General features: G+C 45.3%; 1 pseudogene; it reads right to left on the reverse strand.

The window, feature by feature from the left end:
• Positions 1-12,240: 12,240 nt before the first annotated feature.
• On the reverse strand, positions 12,241-13,182 carry LOC100610201 (olfactory receptor 7E24-like; annotated as a pseudogene).
• Between the last annotated feature and the right edge of the window lie 287 nt (positions 13,183-13,469).

Consider the following 13,469-nt stretch of genomic DNA (forward strand, 5'->3'; position numbering starts at 1 on the left):
ACATCTTCCAATAAAACACTTGTTAGAGGTTTCCTCAGTGTGAGTTATTCAGGACCAGAGCTAAAGACCATATTCCCAGTGAAATCACTGCTGGGAAGGTCTTCATGAAAACATTTAATGCTGCTTTTAAAACATCAACAACAACAAAAAGGCTTTAGCTACTGCACAGACCCTGGAGCAATTTTTCGGCAAGAGTCTATCAAAAACGAATGTGATCTGACTCAAGGAGGTGTCATATCTAGTGTAAAAATCCAATTCCAATGTCCATAAGAGCCTTTCTGCCAGGTACAAGACCCTAATCCAGTTGAAGTGATTTTCTATTGATTAAGAGGCTGGGAATACACAAGTTGTTGGTTTTTGAGATTTCCCTCCCTGTGCCTTCATGCCAGCTGTGAAAGAGTCAAAAGGCTCCCAACTGTCAAAATAAAAATGATACTTGGTCACAGAGGAAACAGATTATAGGTCAATCACATTGATGACTTTTTAACTATGAGAAGCCATTAATGTTACTGAATAAGCAAATCTGTTTTCATAACCAGACTTTTATAGGCTACTGGGAATAAAGGTTTTCCTAAGTGGGTGATTTGTACAACGATAGGCTTTGGGTCTCTGATGGAACAGCTCCGATGAGGAAATGTTCCTTTAATTATGCAGAAGGCCAATTACCACGTTATAGCCACATTATTTTGCAGATTGCATATAATTTCACCATTTCCATAGCTTCAGCACTATAATTCTGGAGAAAATTCAGGCACCAAGAAGACACTTGAGGCACATTATGCTGGAGACAAAGATGTTTAGCAAATTCAATTTAAACTTCAACATTAAAGTTATTTTGTTGAATAAAACATAATGCAATAATGAGCTTGTGTATGTCAACTGTATAGTGGAGGTAATAATAGCTAGAGAGAGCATGTCCCGTCTCCTCTTTTTAATGCTCATTCGAGTAATGTGTAATGCTATAGAGAGAACCTTTCTCTAATATGTGCTTCATCTCAGGCTAAGCGTGTTTTGTGCAACTGTGCTTCATGAAAAAAAAAAGGTAAAGGATCTAATTTGGGAGCCATTCACAAAAGTGCTACCACTTGATTTTTTTAATACTCTGAGATTTCTTATTCCCAGTGCCTACCAGGAATGGACTTTCTGGAGAAGCTCAGATTAATCACTCCTTATGAGAGGTGACAGCGTGCTGGCAGCCCTCACAGCCCTCGCTCACTCTCGGCACCTCCTCTGCCTGGGCTTCCACTTTGGCGGCACTTGAGGAGCACTTCAGCCCACAGGTGCATGGTGGGAGCCCCTTTCTGGGCTGGCCAAGGTCAGAGCTGGCTCCCTCAGCTTGAAGGGAGGTGTGGAGGGAGAGGTGTGAGCCGGAACCGGGGCTATGGGTGCTGCTTGCCTGCCGGCTGGAGTTCCGGGTGGGCATGGGCTTGGCGGCCCCGCACTAGGAGCTGCTGGCCAGCCTTGCCGGCCTGGGCAGTGAGGGGCTTAGCACCTGGGCCAGCAGCTGCTGTGTTTGACTTCTCACCGGGCCTTAGCTGCCTCCCCATGGGGCAGGGCTTTGGACCTGCAGCCCACCATGCCTAAGCCTCCCCCCTCCGTGGGCTCCTGTGCAGCCCGAGCCTCCCCAACTAGCACTGCCTCCTGCTCCATAGCGCCCAGTCCCATCGACCACCCAAGGGCTGAGGAATGCGGGCACATGAAGAGGGACTGGCAGGCAGCTCCACCTGCGGCTCCTGTGCGGGATCTACTGGGTGAAGCCAGCTGGGCTCCTGAGTCTGGTGGGGACTTGGAGAACCTTTAAGTCTGGCTAAGGGATTGTAAATACACCAATCGGCACTCTGTATCTAGCTCAAGGTTTGTAAACACACCAATCAGCACCCTCTGTCTAGCTCAGGGTTTGTGAATGCAACAATTGACACTCTGTATCTAGCTACTCTGGTGGGGACTTGGAGAACCTTTGTGTGGAGACTCTGTATCTAGCTAATCTAGTGGGGACGTGGGGAGGTTTTGTGTCTAGCTCAGGGATTGTAAATGCACCAATCAGCACCCTATCAAAACAGACCACTCAGGCTCTCTGTAAAATGGACCAATCAGCAGGATGTGGGTGGGGCCAGGTAAAAGAATAAAAGCAGTCTGCCCGAGCCAGCAGTGGCAACCTGCTGGGGTCCCCTTCCACACTGTGGAAGCTTTGTTCTTTTGTTCTTTGCAATACATCTTGTTGCTGCTCACTCTTTGGGTCCACACTGCCTTTATGAGCTGTAACACTCACCGAGAAGGTCTGCAGCTTCACTCCTGAAGCCAGCGAGACCATGAACCCACCGGGAGAAATGAACAACTCCAGACGTGCAGTCTTAAGAGCTGTAAAACTCACCGTGAAGGTCTGCGGCTTCACTCCTGAGCCAGCGAGACCACGAACCCCACCAGAAGGAATAAGCTTCGAACACATCCGAACATCAGAAGGAAAAAACTCCAGACATGCCACCTTTAAGAACTGTAACACTCACCAGGAGGGTCCGTGGCTTCATTCTTGAAGTCAGTGAGACCAAGAACCCACCAATTCCGGACACACTTATACACTTGGCACTGGGAGGTCTGTATGGAGCAAGTGAAGAAATCAGCAGAGTGAAGATAGAGGGAGAACAATATGATGGGGGAAAGGCAAAGTTACTGCCATGTTGGTTTCAATTCTGCCACTCATGAGTGAGACCCATGACCTCCTCTCTCTAGGACTCTGTTGTTCTTATCTGTAGAGTGGAGGAATAGAAGGGCCTTTTAAAGTATTAACATTTCCTGACCTATCTGTAAAACACTTTCATTCAAACTGGTGGGAATCTTGACTACTTTGCCAAGAGGACATAATAATCATCAAGCTGAGTGCACCAAACAACATTGCCTGAAACTATCTAAGCAAAAACTGAGAAAGTTACACAGGACAGACAAACCTCCTATAAGAGTAAGAACCCTTTAGCACATGCTTAGAGTGTCAAAGACAATGCTGTGTTCACACCATTCCTCTTCCTGGACATGCAGAAAGACTACATTTCCCAGCCTCACTTACAGTTAGTTTGGAACCATGTGATTGCATTTCCATGAATAGGAATGTAAGAAATCCCTTCTGGGCCAAGGTTATCAAAGGCAAGTGTGAGCTATGTTCCCTCTCTTCCTATCCATATGGCTACAAGTGAAAAACTCTGAGATGGCAGAATTAAAAGATGGAAACCTCCAGAATCTCTGAGTCACTGTTGGACAAGGGCCCCCAAGGAGAACCCCTGCCCTGCACCAGACTATGCTATGGGTGCCAACCCACTGAGAGTTCAGGGTTTATTCGTCTCAGCAGCAGTCTATTGTTACACTAACATCCTAAGCTTTGAGAGATCTAGCATATTGTTAATTGAATCTAGATTTCAGTTACACTGAGAACCTTATCTATTTAAAAATAAAAACTCTCCTAAAAAAAACAAATAATCCACATTCCTTTTAACCACGTGGCAAATTTGTAAAAAAAACAAAACAAAACAAAACAAAAAAACAAAACAAAAAACAACTGGCCACATATTAGGCCATAAAGAAGTCTCAACAAAATCCACTATACGATTGACATTGTCCAGACCACATTTTCCTGACCATAATGCAACAAAATTAGAAGTCAACAGCAAGAAGATAGCTAAACACAAGCATACATTTGGAAAATTAAAAATATCATTTCATGAGTTAAATGAAAAATCACAATAGAAATTACTAAACATTTACAACTGAACGAAAACACAACTTTATATATATATATACACACATATATACACATATATATGTGTATATATATGTATATATATATAGTTTTTTTTGTGAGTCTTCCAACTTTGTTCTTCTTTTACAAGGTTATTTGGGAAATTCTGGGTCTCCTGCAGTTCCTCATAGAGTTTTATGCTGTTTGTCAATTTCTGTGGCTGGGATGAACTTATCGTAGTTCTCATAGACCAGGGTTTGCATGTCGCTGTCTAGAGCCCGGATCTGCTGCACCATGTCCGTCTCACTGTCCATCAGCTGGGCCAGAGGGCACTCTCTAGGCAGCTAGTCTAGGTAAACTTCCGGGTCGAAGTGTGCCCCATTCAGATCAGTGGGGTCCAGGGGGTCGGGCCCCGCGGGGAGTCCCACCGCCTCCCGTTCCGAGAGGCCATTGTAAAGCTTTAGCATCCTGTGCACCTTCCGCCGACGCTCCGTGAGCCTCCCCATCGGGCCCTTCTGGGGAGTCCCCAGGTCCACACCCTGGGCTAGACCCAGTGACAGCTGCCGCCGCCATAGCTCCAACTGCAGCCCACGGGCGTAATTTTTTTTTTTTAAGTTGGATACATGTTGCTACTTGGCTTTTGCTTTCGTCACATCGTTGAGGAAAGAGGTGGTTGCTTATGGTACCCCTGTTTTTACTGCAACCTGTAATGGATGAGAACCTCCCTGTTGCAGAGAGCAAAACACTGAACTAAATTGTGCTGTAACACAGCCCTGTGTTGGGGGATTGGGAGTGATCATGCAAACGCTTGCAAATTTGCACAGTGACAGAGACAATCACTGTCTCTGTCAGTGTGATTTGGGCAGCTGTTCACTATATGAAAAGGCAATTGACCAAAAGTCAGTTACCGAGCTATCTCAATACTTTCATTTTATTTTAACTTTTGGCAGCAGGGTACAATTAAAGGAGAGAAAGAAAACAAAGTGATAAGTGTAAGATAATGTACACACATATGTAAAAGAAAATGACAAGACAGGATGACTGTTTGTCTCTTAGTTAGCTCCTTGGGCTCTATGTCTCCTTCCTCAGAGAACCTCGTTTTCCTTTGTCCAGATGTGTTAGGGTGGATAATCCAGGCATCTGCTCCCCCATGATGGAAGCCAAAGACATCCCTGGAGCTGCTTCCCGCTGCACCCTTTCCTGCACTGCCCACATGGACACAACTCAGCCGATTAGACTTCCTCTCAGAACTTTAGTCTTGAGCAAAGGGATTAAAGGGTGAAGTGACTGAAGGTATGCTCTTCCAAAGTGGTACGTGAGCTAATGGCTAAAGTTTGCCAAGCCCATCCAAGCACATTGTTTCATAATTTTTATTTATTTATTTTTTTAAGACAGAGTCTTGCTGTGTTGCCGAGGCTGGAGTGCAGTGGCGTGATCTCGGTTCACTGCAACCTCTGTCTCCCGGCTTCAAAGGAGTCTCCTGCCTCAGCCTCCCCAGTAGCTGGGATTACAGGCATACGCCACCGTGCCTGGCTAATTTTCTTCTTTTTTTTGTATTTTTAGTAGAGACAGGGTTTCACCATGTTGGCCAGGCTGGTCTCGAATTCCTGACCTTGTGATTCGCCTGCCTCAGCCTCTCAAAAGTCTGGGATTACACGCTTGAGCCACCGCGCCCAGCTTCCAAAAGATTTAAGCAGAGCTCAGAGGTCTTAACCACAGGCACATCGGAGGAGCATTTTTGAAACACTTTCCAGCTTCCTCAATAGGAATGGAAGCCAAACACCGAATTGATGACTCCTTTGAGGAAGTCGAGAGCTGTAAGGAAAACCAGGAACAGGGACAAGGGAGATATGCGTCCCGAATGATCCTGTGCCAATTCCTTCTGGAATCCTCGATGTGATCTCAGCTGCCCCTTCTAAACATGACACAGTGATTGTGGCACCCACTGGTCTAGCTGTGGTTTACAATGAACCTCCAAAGGGAAGAGCAGAGTGAGCAGGGGCATCGGCCTGAGTGACAAGGATTTGAGAGGGCAGGTTGGATGCAGGGAGAGGACTGGCCAAATGCCATGTGTCTGGACTTAGACTGCCTGGATCAAATTGGACTTCACCCTTTCTGACTTCGTGATCTGGTACAAGCTACATGAAAATCCGTTGCGCCTTTTCTAGTCTGTAAAATCATCATGAAATGTGAACTAATAACGTGGAGACTATGCAGATGAAATGAAACAAGCTGCATAGAGCACAGAGCTCAGAGCCAGACCTTCAGTAAGCCCTCAGTAAGGGTTCATGATGCCATGGTGTCTGTCGTCATCCTCTTTATCCTCATCACCTTCATAATCTCTTTTTTGTTCTTAGGGAATAGTTTAGAGGGACTGATTCCCTGCTATCATGGGTGAGATGTCTATGAAAAGGACAACCAGTGGGGGAGGAAAGCAAAATTTTGAATAAGATTTCTGAGACCCCCACCACAACCAAGAACAGAAATTCCAGTATGCTGAGCACAGAGTTTGCATATTGCTCTCCTCACATCTGCCCACCGCAGTCTCCAGTACGTCCTAAGGATGAGGAAACAAACAAGGCTCCCGACCGTCCCTCAGCACTCACTTGAAGGGGTGGCCTGTCCCTCCACACCTGTGGGTATTTCTAGTCAGGTGGGATGAGAGACTGAGAAAAGAAGTAAGACACAGAGACAAAGTATAGAGACACAACAGTGGACCTAGGGGACCGGCGCTCAGCATACCAAGGACCTGCACCGGCACTGGCCTCTGAGTTCCCTCAGTTTTTATTGATTATTATTTTTATTATTTTAGCAAAAAGGAATGTAGTAGGAGGCAGGGTGGTAATAAGGAGAAGGTCAGCAATGAAGATGTGAGGAATAGAATCTATGTCATCATGAAGTTCACGGGAAGGTTCTATGACTGGACGTGTACGTAAGCCAGATTTATGTTTCTCTCCACCCAAACGTCTCAGTGGACTAAAGAATAACAAGGCAGCATTGCTGCCAACATGTCTCACCTCCCACCATAGGGCAGTTTTTCCCCCATCTCAGAATTGAACAAATGTACAGTTGGGTTTTATACCGAGACATTCAGTTCCCAGGGGCAGGCAGGAGACAGCGGCCTTCCTCTCTCTCAACTGCAAGAGGCTTTCCTCTTTGACTAATCCACCTCAGCACAGACCCTTTACTGGTGTTGGGCTCGGGGACGGTCAGGTCTTTCTCCTCGCACGAGGCCACTTTTCAGACTATCACATGGGGAGAAACCTTGGACAATATGCTGCTTTCAAGGGAAGTGGTCCCTGTGGCTTTCCACAGTGTATTGTGCCCCTGGTTTATTGAGACTAGAGAATGGCGATGACTTTTACCAAGTATACTGCTTAGAAACATCTTGTTAACAAGGCACGTCCTGCACAGCCCTAGATCCCTTAAACCTTGATTTCATACAACACATGTTTTTGTGAGCTTCAGGTTGGGTCAAAGTGGCTGGGGCAAAGCTACACATTAACACCATCTCAGCAAAGCAATTGTTGAAAGTACAGGTCTTTCTCAAAATGGAGTCTCTTATGTCTTTCCTTTCTACATGGACACAGTAAGAGTCTGATCTCTCTTTCTTTTCCCTACACTCACTGAACTGCCCTTCCCCTCTGCTGGGCCATGACCACAGAGAACAGGTCCACTATCCTCCCTGTGTGGTGCAACATGGAGGCTCAGACTCCATCCTCAAGGCTGGCAAGAAGACAGGGTGAGACGTGAGCCTCTTGATACAGGTGACGGGAGTGGAGCCCACAGGACTGGAACCTCACACTACAGGGCTGGAGGCACAGACTGACTATTTACTATTCTGTGGCCTGGGGGGCTCAAGGCACAGAGCTCCTTATTAGCCAAAGTCACCCAAGTTCCCCAACCTCTAAGGATTTCCTCCTAATAATGCAAGAAGAAGAAGAGAAAAGTGAGTGTCCATAGAAGCTTTGGGGCTCTTCCTCTAATCAGGAGAAAGCTGGTGTGTATTCTTCGCTTCTTTCTTTTCTTCTTAAACATCCAACTGCTTTAATTTTCATCTTTTATTATGGGAAAATATACCATGTATCAATATTAAAAATTATAAATATATATTAGTTCATATAGAATGGCCAGTATAAACCTTTACAGTTTCCACGCTTTTTCACTTTACAGTTTCATGACATGAAGTACGTTCACATTGTTTAGCAACCATCACCGTCATCGTCTCCGGAACAGTTTTATCTTTCAAAATGGAAATTGCACCCATTCACCAAGCTCTCCACTCCTCTCTCTCACCCACCCCTAGGGGCCACCTTTCTAGTTTGCAACTCTATGAATTTAACTACTCTAGACACTTGATAGATAAGTGGAATCATACCGTGTTTAATTTTTTTGTTTTGGAAACAGAGTCTTTCTCTGTCACCCCGGCTGGAGTGCAGGGGCATGATGTCACCTCACTGCAACCTCCACATCATGGGTTCAAGCGATTCTTGTGTCTCAGTCTCCCGAGTAGCTGGGATTACCGGCGTGTGCCACCACGCCCAGCTAATTTTTGTATTTTTAATAGAGACCATATTGGCCAGGCTGGTCTCGAACTCCTGACCTGAAGTGATCCGCCTGGCTCAGCCTCCCAAAGTGCTGGGGTTACAGGTGCGAGCCACTGAGCCTGGGAGTGTTTATCCTTTTGGGATTTATTTATTTCACTGACGATAATGTTTTCAAGGTTCATCCATGTTGCGGCCTGTGTCAGAAGTGCCTCTCTGGTTTTTTTTGTTTGTTTGTTAGTTTTTTCTTTGTCTGTTCATTTGACTTTGTTTTGTTTTGTGTTTCCATGGAGTCTCACTCTGTCGCACAGGCTGGAGTGCAGTGGCACAATCTGGGCTCACTGTAACCTCTGCCACCTGGGTTCCAGCCATTCTTGTGCCTCAGCCTCCTGAGTAGTTGGGACTATAGGCACACGCCACCATGCTCGTCTCATTTTTTGCATTTTGAGTAGAGACAGGGTTTCACCAAGATGGCCAGTCTTGAATTCCTGACCTCAGGTGATCCGCCCACCTCGGTCTTCCAAGACGCTGCGATTACAGGCGTGAGCCACCGCACCAGCCAGAAGTGCCTGCTTTTTTAAGGCTGAATAGTCTTCCATTGTATGAAGGAACTGCAGTGTGCTTTTTCATTCATCTGTCCACGAACCCTTGAATTGCTTCCACATTTTGGCTGTTGTGAATAATGCTGCTATGAATATGGGTGTACACAAATCTGTCTTCCACTCCTGGCTTCTAATTGTTTTTGGTAGGTACCCACAAATGCAACTGCGGGAACATCTGATCATTCTGTTTCTAATTTTTCAAGCACACACCATACTATTTTCCCCGTTCCTTCACGGTTTTACATTCCCTCAGATCACATTTGAGCATTCCTACTTCCCTCTAGTCTCACCAATGCCTGTTTGTTTATCATATCCATTCTAATGTGTGGTATCACATTATTGGTTTGATTTGCGCTTCCCTGTGATGAGTGATTTTGAACATCATTTTGGATGCTTATTGCCATTGCTATATCTTCTTTAGGGACGCGTCTACTCGAGTCTTCTGGCCATTGTTGATGGGATGCTTTGGGTTTCTTGTGGTTTAGTTCTAGCTGTTCTTCATATACGATGGATATCAGCCTCTTTTCAGATATATGCTTTGCAAATATTGTTCCTAATCCTTGGGTTATCTTTTCACTCAGTTCACAGTGTTTTTTGCTGCACAAAAGGGTCTGTCATTTAGATGTAATCCAAGGAATCTAATTTTGTTGCCTATGCTTTTGGTGTCATATCCCAGAGAACATTGCCCAATCTGATGTCATGAAATTGTGGCCAATCTTTTCTTTTAGGCGTATGATACTTTTGGCGCTTAGGGTGAGGTCTTTGATCCAGTTTGCGTTAATTTTTGCACCTGGTGTGACATAGGGTCCACCTTCAGTCTTGTGCTTATGGAAATCAAGTTTCTCCAACACCATTTCTTGGAAAGGCTGCTTTTCCACCAATGAGCTTTCTTAGCACTCATGTGAAAAACCATTTGAACATATAGGTGAGAAGTTATTTCCGGGCTCCAAAACAAACAAACAACAAGAGACAACAGATCAGGATACAGCATGGCCGGGCGCGGTCGCTCACGCCTGTAATCCCAGCACTTTGGGAGGCCGAGGCGGGCGGATCACCTGAGGTCAGGAGCTGAAGAACAGCCTGACCAACAGGGAGAAACCCCCGTCTCTACTAGAAATACAACATTAGCTGGGCGTGCTGCTGCATGCGTGTAATCCCAGCTACTCGGGAGGTGGAGGCAGGAGAATTGCTTGAACCCAGGAGGCAGAGGTTGCGATGAGCCAAGATTGCACCATGACACTCCAGCCTGGGCAACAAGAGCAAAACTCCATCTCAAAACAAAAAACAAAATCAAAAAGCCAGCATCATTTCAGGAGCAGAAAGAGAAGAGCTTAAAAACCAGTATAATGAGAAAGTTAGGAAGCTTCTTACCAAAGCATCTGGAAATATGCAAGCAATTTTTGTGAACTAAAATTTTCATACTGTACTATCAAACACTAGAACTCACTTATTCCATCTTTCAGTATTTTGGGACCCAATTATCCACTTGTCTTCATTCCGGATTCCACCCCTTTGCTTCCTAGTGTCTGCTAATCACCTTTATAGTTTCCACCTTCCTGAGATTCCTTTTGTGTGTGGGTGTGTGATGGAGTCTCTTTCTGTTGCCCAGGCTGGAGTACACAAGCACAATCCGGGCTCACTGCAAGCTCCGCCTCCCGAGTTCAAGCGCTTCTTGGGCCTTAGCCCTCCGAGTAGCTGAGACTACAGGCACGCGTCACCACGCCCGGCTCATTGTTTGTGTTTTCCGTAGAGACGGGGTTTCACCATGTTGGCCAGGTGGGTCTCGAACTCCTGGACTCAAGTGATCCGTGCGACTCGGCCTCCCACAGTGCTGGGATTACAGGTCTGAGCCACCACACCTGGCCAAGGTTTCCTTTTTTCTTCCTACATAGAAGTGAGGACATGAAATATTTGTCATTCAGTGCCGGGCTTATTTCATTTAATATACAGACCTGCAATCTCATCCATTTTGTCCACAGCGGAGAGGAGTTTCTTCCTTTTTAGGCTGAATCATACTTCACCGGGTGTGTATACCACAGTTTCTTCATTGAAACAAATTTCTGAAGAGCAAATATTTTTAAAATGTCTCAGAATGTGAAACTTCAGGGATACTGTGCCCATTTTATTCTTTTCTATTTCCCATCTTATGTATATGCAAGTGTATAACAAAGCAGCAATCAATGTGTGTATAAATCTATAACTTTAACAAATGTAAAATGTAAATGCTAAGTGGTGGCTGGGCGCGGTCGCTCATGCCTGTAATCCCAGCACTTTGGGAGGCTGAAGCGGGCGGATCACCTGAGGTCGGGAGTTCAAGACCAGCCTCACCAAAATGGAGAAATACTGTCTCTCTTAACAATACAAAAAAAAAAAAAAAAAAATTAGCCAGGCACGGTAGCGCATGCCTGTAATCCCAGCTACTTGGAAGGCTGAGACAGGAGAATTGCTTGAATACGGGAGGCAGAGGTTGCAGTGAGCCGAGACCGTGCCATTGAACTCTAGCCTGGGCAACAAGAGTGAAACTCTGACTTAAAAAAAAAAAAGGAAAAGAAAGAAATAGAAAATGCAAAATGGTAAGAAAAAAACAGCATAATAAACATTTGTATGGTGTTGATGGACAATGCATTTGAAGATAATATTTGAAGAAATCATATTACAATTAATTTCTGTTCTTACTCATTGGAGCTTGATGCCTCTAAAAACTTCGTCATTGGAACCACCTCTGGTGCTTTAAAAGAAAAAAAATCCACATACTCACACAGGTACAAGGAAATCAGAATCTCGGGTATTGAGACCCAGGCCTCATCATGTGTAAGCTCCCCAGGTGATTTGACTCAAAGCCAAGATTGAGGGACGGCGACATGGATCTCTACACATAACCTGCCTAAATAGATTCTCTAGAAGCAGTTTATAAAGAAATTCCACAGGAACTCTGGAAGAGGATATGAATTTGATGTACAGTATGTCCTTACTTAACGCCTTTGAAAGTCTCTTGGAAACTTCACCTTGAAGCAAAATTATGTATAGTGAAACCATTTATTTTTCATCAACAGTATAACTACACAACTTTGAACAACCAATGGAGTTGGAGGACCTCCTGTACATTGTTTCCATAAAGTCAGTTTTCAGGGAATTCCAAAACGAAGTGAGGACTTCGTGTATATAAAAAAGATGGTTGTGATTCCACCTGGATGACAGGGTTATTGCTCAGAAACTAAAAGAGGCCGCCTAGGTAGAGAGGATTCTGTCATGCGGGTTCTGCTAAACAAAGGATCCCAGAATCCGCACCCATTCCAGTTAAAGGCATAACGAAGAGAGCAATATTCACAAAGGAAATGCGGAAAGGAATAAAAGCCATCAAGCCACAAAAATAATGTGACTAAGGGGCAGGATTTGCAGATGTTGAGATTTAATGTGGTTGCCCTTTCTCACCTACACAAGAAAAAGGATGGAACAGATCATGAGATTCGACTGTTCTGCTGCGCAGCCTCCGCAGGGCACTTTGTATGTCCCTGTTTCTCAGGCTGTAGATGAAAAGGTTCAGCATGGGGGTGACCACAGCGTACATCACTGACGCCACCACACCATTCCTGGGGGGTGGTGACACAGCTGAAGTCAGGTACATGCCAATGCCTGTTCCATAAAATCAGCAAACAACTGCTAGGTGAGAGCCACAGGTGGAGAAGGCTTTATACTTCCCATCTGACGATGAAATCCTTAGAATGGAGGGGACGATTTTATAGTAAGACAAAAGGATCCCTGAAATGGGAAGAAAACCAAATATAGTACTATGGAAATATATGAATATGCTATTGATGACGCTGTCAGAACAGGCAAGTTTGAGAAGTTGAGAGGGTTCACAGACAAAATTAGAGATTTCCACATTCTTGATGATGGTGAATTGTAACACAATCCAACTGTGCAGCTGGGAATCCAACAGGCTAAGGAAAAAGGACACCAAAATGAAGAAGACACAGAGGTGAGGATTCACGATGACTGGGTAGTGCAGAGGGTGACAGATGGCTACAAAGCAGTCATAGGCCATCACAGTCAGGAGCATGCCTTCTATACATGCAAAGAGGACCAAGAAAGACATCTGCATCAGGCAGCCCGCATGAGAGATGACTCTGCTATGCGACTGCATGTCCACAATCATCTTGGGAACCGTGGCCGAGGTGAAACTGATGTCAGCCCAGCACAGGTTGGAGAGGAAGAAGTACATGGGGGTGTGGAGGGGGGAGTCAGAGCGGACAGCCAGGATGCTGAGCAGGTTCCTCAGCACCATGACCAGATACATGGACAGGGACAGGGACAGCAAAGCGAGGACGGCTGCAGTTCTGGATCCTCTGAGAGTCCCAGGAGGAGGAATTCTCAGACACCTGTGAGATTCCGTGGCTCTGTGTGTCTTGGACACCTTGAGAAGGAAAGAGGATTGGAAAAATAAAAGATAAAAACCAGCCGTTAATGCTGGATGCAAGCAATTCACAAGGAACATCTTCACACTTGCGGAGCATACACCGCCAGCAATGTTTCTCAGCTGTGACAATTCTAAAAATCTCAGAATTATTACGTGATTTACTTTTTTGCTGTACAAGGCTT

The sequence above is a fragment of the Pan troglodytes genome, chromosome 2, assembly GCF_028858775.2.
Source record: "Pan troglodytes isolate AG18354 chromosome 2, NHGRI_mPanTro3-v2.0_pri, whole genome shotgun sequence".
NCBI classification, from domain to species: Eukaryota; Metazoa; Chordata; class Mammalia; order Primates; family Hominidae; genus Pan; species Pan troglodytes.